This window comes from Gopherus flavomarginatus, chromosome 15 (assembly GCF_025201925.1).
Source record: "Gopherus flavomarginatus isolate rGopFla2 chromosome 15, rGopFla2.mat.asm, whole genome shotgun sequence".
Classification (NCBI taxonomy): Eukaryota; Metazoa; Chordata; order Testudines; family Testudinidae; genus Gopherus; species Gopherus flavomarginatus.
In genome coordinates, this window is record NC_066631.1 from 30,581,784 (window position 1) to 30,589,253 (window position 7,470).

Sequence of the window (7,470 nt, forward strand, 5' to 3'; positions counted from 1 at the left end):
CCTCCCGGCCCGGCCCGGCCCCGCCCCGATAAGCGGGGAGGCGGGGCGGGGCGGGGCGGTGGCCTGTCTGCTCCGTTCTCCCACTGCCCGGCCTCCCTCATCCTGCCTGCCCCTTGCTCCTCACCCCGCTCCGTCCTCCTTCCTTCGTCTTCCTTCCTTCCTTCCCTCCTCATCCCTCTTCATCTTCCTTTCCTCCTCATCCCCCTCCTTCCTTCTCTCCTGCTTCCTTCCCTCCTCACCCCTCTTCATCCTCACCCCCTTCATCTTCCTTCCTTCCTTGTTCACTCCCTCCATCCTCCTTCCTTCTCTCCCGCTTCCTTTCCTCCTCGTCCCCCTTCCTCCTCACCCCCTTCATCTTCCTTCCTTCCTTCCCTCCTCATCCCTCTTCATCTTCCTTTCCTCCTCATCCCCCCTTCCTTCCCTTCTCATCCCCTCCCCGTTCCTCCTCACCCCCTTCATCCTCCTTCCTTCATCTTCCTTCCTTCCTTACCCCTCTTCATCCTCACCCCCTTCCTTACCTGCCTCCATCCTCCTTCCTTCTCTCCCGCTTCCTTCCCTCCTCATCCCCCTTCATCCTCCTTCCTTCTCTCCCGCCTCCTTCCCTCCTCATCCCTCTTCATCCTCCTTCCTTCTCTCCCGCTTCCTTCCCTCCTCGTCCCCCTTCCTCCTCACCCCCTTCATCTTCCTTCCTTCCCTCCTCACCCCCTTCATCTTCCTTCCTTCTCTCCCGCTTCCTTCCCTCCTCACCCCCTCCTTCCTTTTCTCCCTCTTCCATCCTTCCTCATCCCCCTCCATTCTCCTTCCTTCTCTCCCGTTTCCTTCCCTCCTCACCCCCTCCTTCCTTCTCTCCCGCTTCCTTCCTTCCTCATCCCCCTCCATCCTCCTTCCTTCTCTCCCGCTTCCTTCCCTCCTCATCCCCCCTTCATCTTCCTTCCCTCCTCACCCACCTTCATCTTCCTTTCCTCCTCATCCCCCCTTCTCCTCCCCCTCCATTTTCCTGCCTTCTCATCCCCCTTCATCTTCCTTCCTCCCCCTTCCTTCCTTCCTTCTCATCCACCTTCATCTTCCTTCCTTCCTCACCCCCTTCATCTTCCTTCTCTCCCTCTTCCTCCTCATCCTCATCCCCCCTTCATCTTCCTTCCTCCCCCTTCCTTCCTTCCCTTCTCATCCCCCTCCCTCCTCCTCCTCATCCCCCCTTCATCTTCCTTCCTTCCCTCCTCATCCCCATCATCTTCCTTCCCTCCTCACCCACCTTCATCTTCCTTTCCTCCTCATCCCCCCTCCTCATCCCCCTCCATTTTCCTGCCTTCTCATCCCCCTTCGTCTTCCTTCCTCCCCCTTCCTTCCTTCCTTCTCATCCACCTTCATCTTCCTTCCTTCCTCACCCCCCTTCATCTTCCTTCTCTCCCTCTTCCTCCTCATCCTCATCCCCCCTTCATCTTCCTTCCTCCCCCTTCCTTCCTTCCCTCCTCATCTCCCTTCCTCTCCCTCCCTCCCTTCCTTCTCATCCCCTCTCCCTCTTCCTTCCTCCCTCCCTCTTCCCCCCTTCCTTCTCATCCTCCCATCCATCTTCCTTCTCATCCCCTCTCCCTTCCTTCCTTCCTTCTTCCGTCCTTCCTTCTCATCCCCCTCCATCTTCCTTTCTTCCTCATTCCCCCATTACTTTCCTTTCCCATTTCCCCTTCATTCCTTCCTCATTCCCCCTCTTTCTTTCTTTCTTTCTTTCTTTCTTTCTTTCTTTCTTTCTTTCTTTCTTTCTTTCTTTCTTTCTTTCTTTCCCATTTCCCCAGTCTTCATCTCTCTCACTTTCACTCCCCTTCTGATCAATCTGGACTCCAGGCTGTGTGTGGCTCATTGCTGTTGGTTGCAGGTCATTCTTGTGAGCTCGCTCTATTAGTCTATTCTATTATTTCACAGGGCCTCTACATGTGCTAGGCACATGCGACTCTGGTAAGTCACACCCTGTTGTTTCTGACCGTAGATTGGAGGCGAGCGCGAGTAGCTGCCGCCTGCCTATGTTGAGTTCCATTTCTTTCGGTATTGGCGCAGGTGGCTTCAGCCTCCTCTCCCCTTGACTGTTTTGCCAGTAAAATGCAGTGGCTTAAAGGTCTATTGGGAGCAAGCACAAAAAGGACACGAATGCAGCTGAAGCAAATTCATTAAAAAATCCAAATGCATATTCCCAGCATTGCTTCTTGCATTACTTGCCCAGCTCTGGTAAAAAAAAAAAAGGCCAGTTGGTTGTAAGGAGACAGCATGATACCGATAAACTCGAGTTGTGTCAAGGGAAGTTTTAAGCTTATGGTAGCTATGTGATCTTTATCTAAAGAAATGAGACAACCCTTTAAGGTAAGGAGCTAGTTTTCCTAAGGCAGACTGTGTTTCTTGGAAAGCAGCAAGACGATAGAAACCACTGTCATATCCAACCTACTGGTTGGAGACACAGATAGGGATGCATTCAATTTCCTTTCTGTTGATCTCTTTACCTTTTACACAGATAAAGGCAGATGAAGCAACAGTCCAAGTTCATGTGTTCAGATGAGAGGCTGATACAGTTTGAATCCATATAGATTTCTAAGACTTTTTAGTTTTATCCTGATTTTATTCTCCATTTCTAATTTCCTGTGTATGAACCACCATGTCTTGATATTACTCAAAGCATGAAGCAATCTGAGTGAACAGAAACACAGAGTGAAGACAGATGTCTTCTCTAACTTTACAACTATTCACCTCCATCCATTCGGTTTATCTGTAACCTGTGGGAATGGTACAGGTTACAGAAGAGATGGGATTAAAAGAGAAAGGCGTGGATTTAATTTCTTGGCTGCCCTGTGCAGGTAGAACAGATCCCTTGTGCTGCTGAAAATTCCAGCTACACCCAGGTTGAATGCTACTGAACATTCACAGAAACTTAAGAACATAGCAATTGCCAGATTGAGTCATATCCAAGTTCCATCTCATCCATCATCCTGTCTCTGACAATGACCAGCGCTAACTGCTTCAGAGGAAGGTGTAAGAACCTTGCAGTAGCAGCTATGGGATCATTTGCCCCTCCACCCCCTCATTAGTGATCTCCTCGTGATCTCTGTAGTTAGTGATTGGCTTAAGCCATGAAGCATGGATCCAAGTGTAATGCACCTGCTGCACAGAGGAAAGTCAGCACCGACAAGAACAAGTTTGGTGGAAGAGGAGTTGTGGGTATTTTGTGATGGACTCTGTAGAAACACCTGTATACACAGTCACCAGTAAAGGAGTTAAATGCACCCTGTTCTGCAGATTAAATACACTCTGTACAAGGGCAGAGGCTAGATAAAAGAAGTTTCCCACAGGGATGAACATGTAGTCTGGGTAACAATATAACCCTAGCCATTTGAAAAGCTTCTAGTTGTGATGGAGGTGGATATTAGCAGAGCATGGTCTTTACCTGTCCATACACAGAATGCACTTGCAGCTCTTTCACAGCCATGCCGGTGTCTGGATGCTGGGAACAAATAGGTAAATGTGGGCTGCAGTGTCTGTTTTCTAGCTGAAATAGTGGTTTCCTGAAACACTGCCTGATCCACTGAAAATATGTAATTATACAAACAGCAGGGAAATAAATTACTAAGTAGCAAATAAAATGATAAAATCTAGCATTTATTTATAGAGCTTTCTGATACCATCCTGAGGTCATTAGCACTACTGTAAATCCAGACTAAGTGGAAAGGCTGGTCCAATTCTGCCTTAAACTATTGAAGTTGTAGGGGAGTGAGTCAGGGCAGAATTTTTCCCATGGACATAATGGAATTGCTCTACATTTACTCCATAAGTGTAATGAGACTCTGGCCCTACATCTTTACATACATTAGCTAATGCATTAGTTGGCATCTGGCATCAGCTGGAGACAGGGCTGAAACATCTCTGAATTTAGGGTAAATTCAGATCTGCAGCCAGACTTTGCCTGTTGATCTAATCTCTAGTCAAATCAAAGGGCCATAGACATTAAAGAAAAAGGATTCCCTACAGACAAGTTTAAAAAAAGGATTGTGTCCCTTTAAATCTGGGGTGGTCAAAACGTGGCCACCAGGCCAAATATTACCCAGGATGTTTTGCAGTTCCCTCCTCTCTAGTATAGAGGTGCACTCTATGTAGATGATGTGTTGCTATAGGGATAAACTCCAAATCAGACTGGAGCTTGGCTTGCTGAAACAGTCTGGATTACTCACTCACCCCTTTGCCAGGGATCAGCATAATTAGGAGAAAGGTTGGTTTTAAAGTAACTAAAGCTAGTTCCTTTATGATAGCATGAGGGACATTTCAATGATATCATCTCTCCCCACCTGCTACCGGTCTGGACTTTCTCTGATGATTCCTTGTGCATTGGAAATGAGATCTTTCTGTACTTTTTAACAGAGTGCTTTGCTTTGGGAATCCTCTTGTTCTTGGCATCGATCTCAAGCAAGTTCTGTTTGTTGTCTTTCAGAAGAGATACTTACCACAATCAATCTTATTAACAAACTATACCCTGCACTCATGCAGGGAGGCTGTTTTGTAACAGACATCTCGGCTCATTCCACATGTTTTCCCTGAATTTACTCAGAAAAGCATTAGCAAAGATGATCAAAGTCTGTTTTAAAGGAAACGTGCCTGGAAGTTAACCTATAAAAAAAACTGCAAAGCATATAAGAATAATGCTTACAGTAACAGAATCATTTGCATTTTAAAAGATGCATTGTACTATAATCCCTCGTTTATTACAAAAAAATTTCACATCAGCTGTAAGAAATAGGAGTAGGTCATCAGGGTGAAAGCTGCAGAATGAAATTTGCAGCAACACAGCTGTATAAAGTAAATTATATTTTTAATAGGAAGGTTTGATCACTCAAAAATTGTCTGTTCTGACCTGACATTGGCCACTGTCAGAAGACGGGATACTGGGCTAGATGGACCATTGGTCTGACCCAGTATGTCTGTTCTTATGTTTCATTATGAAAGTTTTTCATCTTTAAGATAATGTCCAGGTATAAGGTAACAAAATAATACCAAAGTGTAGGAGACAGCTGGGTTACATGCACTTAATTAAGACATCATGAGCAGAATGATGTGCTCCAACACTATTCAGCTTTGTTAAACGTATTCATTCTTGAGTTAAATGAAAATAAGGCAGAATGCTTTTAATTCAATAGGGGGTAGAGAAGTAGGTTACAAACAAGCCTTGGAGGTTGAAAAGTATGTCAGGGATAACAAAATTTTGTATGCAGAAGATATGCCAAAAAGTAAGAATCCATTACAGTGCTACAGCTGTTATGATAAAAATAAGAGATTGAAAGAGTTTAATGTTAACAAAAAGTGTCTGTAAAAGCTGAAAAAGTTGGTAGATAACATTAAAGATGATCTGCAAAGATTTAAAAAAACTGTTTATGTTCCCAAATCACTAATGTGGAACATGTATACAATGTATTTAATGAACTGAGTAGTGTGCATGTGTACCACTGCTGTCTTACTGGATGGATTCAGAACTGCTCAACTGAATGTCATAGATCCTATACTGCTAACATCTAATAGAGATTATCCTTTAGCCTAAGTTGTAGGAACCTGAGTTTTTGGAGCAGGAGGATCTGAATTCTGTCCCCACTGTCATTGTTGAATTTCAGGGAGTCCCAAAATGCAACATAGTGATAACTACGAAGTCCTAGGTTTTGATAGGTTTTCTTACATTTACTTTTTAAAAGAAAATAGCTAAAGAGCATTCTGGTCTTTACGTACCACACTAAGCCTAGGGATGCTGTCTCTTCTGCTGTAGTTGGTGATCTCCCAGCCACTTCTTGCAGTGTAGGGAGAGCTGTTTTAGGTAACTAGGATGTTGTCAGTCGTAGGATAAAATGTGGAACCCTGAACTCAGGTCTTGGAAGGTTAGTAAAAAAGGAAATGATCTTAGCTGAGCTTCGCCTCAGCAAGGCATCAGACTGGGAGTGAGGAGATCTGAATCTGTTCCTGGCTCTGTGTAGGCAAGTCACTTCCCCTCTCTGTACCTCATCTCTAAAATGGGGATTCTGAGACTCTGTAAAGTGATTTGAGATCTATGGAGAAAAGCATACTACATCGCTGTTAAGTGTTGTTATGGCAGGCATGTTTAGTTAGCTGACTAAAACTTTGTGGTTCACCTTTAAATAGCATTTCCCTATCTGGCTTTGATTTTGGTAGAATACTATTTCAGTGCTAAGGCAGAGCAGCAACTGCAAGCAGGGCTATAGATATGTGATGGCACAATTTATCTCTAACACACACAGTTTCCCCAATGAAATCCATGCAGACCAGTAGTGCGTCCAAATCTAGATCCACAGTAGAAGCTAGTCAACTCTTTAATACACTTACAAAATAAACAAACAAAAAAAAAAAACCCCAGTAAGATATTCTAAGATCATCTGACTGCATTTTGCTTTTAGGAAAACAAAACTTCAGATTCTACATCCATAACTAGGTTTATGTCATAACACTCAACGTCACATTTATTTTCCACATCACTCACGTGTTAAATAAGCAGTCACATGCCACATTTAGTACATTTGAACAAGGAGACTGCAAGCATTTCTAAACGATTCATGAATTGTATTCACAGCTATGTGTCCCGTCTTTGTGTGGCCCAAAGGATTAGGGTGTCATCTCAGAATCAGAATTAGCAATAAGGAATTCATCCCACGTGTAGCTGGAACCCAAGTAGTTTTGAATTCAGCATCATGACTTTCAAACAAGTGAACAATGAGAGGAGCTTGTTTTGTGAATTATACTTCCTTCTTGTGCTTTGTTTTCTCTTTGAAAGGGGACTTTGATACCAGATCCAGGTGCACCTCCCAAGAAAGTCTGTCTGCCACATTCAGGGGATACTGTGTCAGGGGCTAGCAAATGCATGTCAGTTGCAAGGGAAGGTAACTTGTGCTGATTTGGCATGCAGCGTTTTGGGCCAGATTGTGATCTTAGTTATCCTGCTGTAAAACTAGAACAGTTTGACTGAAGTCAGTGGAATTACTCTGGATGTAGGAAGGGTAACTGTGATCACCATCAAGTGCTCTCCTTGTCTTATGCTTTCCTATGAATTGTTTCTCCGATGATGCATCACACTCCTGGGTTCCTTCAGCATGTCAGTAGCTCTAGGTTTGCATTCCTGCCTACGTGTTGATGCAAGTTACAGTCCTCTATGCCTGACCATTATTTTCTGGCTAATTTATATCTAATATGGAACTTACCATGCTGGTTGCCAGTTGAATTTGGCCCAGAATATTGAAGAAGCAAAAAAGACTATGTGCAACACATCCATTTACTCTCCCCACCTGGCTGTTCTTTCCCCTGACATGTGTGTGAAGAACAGGTCCCTCCTTCACAGTCCACTGTCTGCACCTGTCTGATCTAGCAGCCAGGTCATGGCGCAATGTTAATGAAGTAGCAGCCGAACCCCACTGCAGGACGGAGGACGGAGGGCTGTTGAGGAGGAGG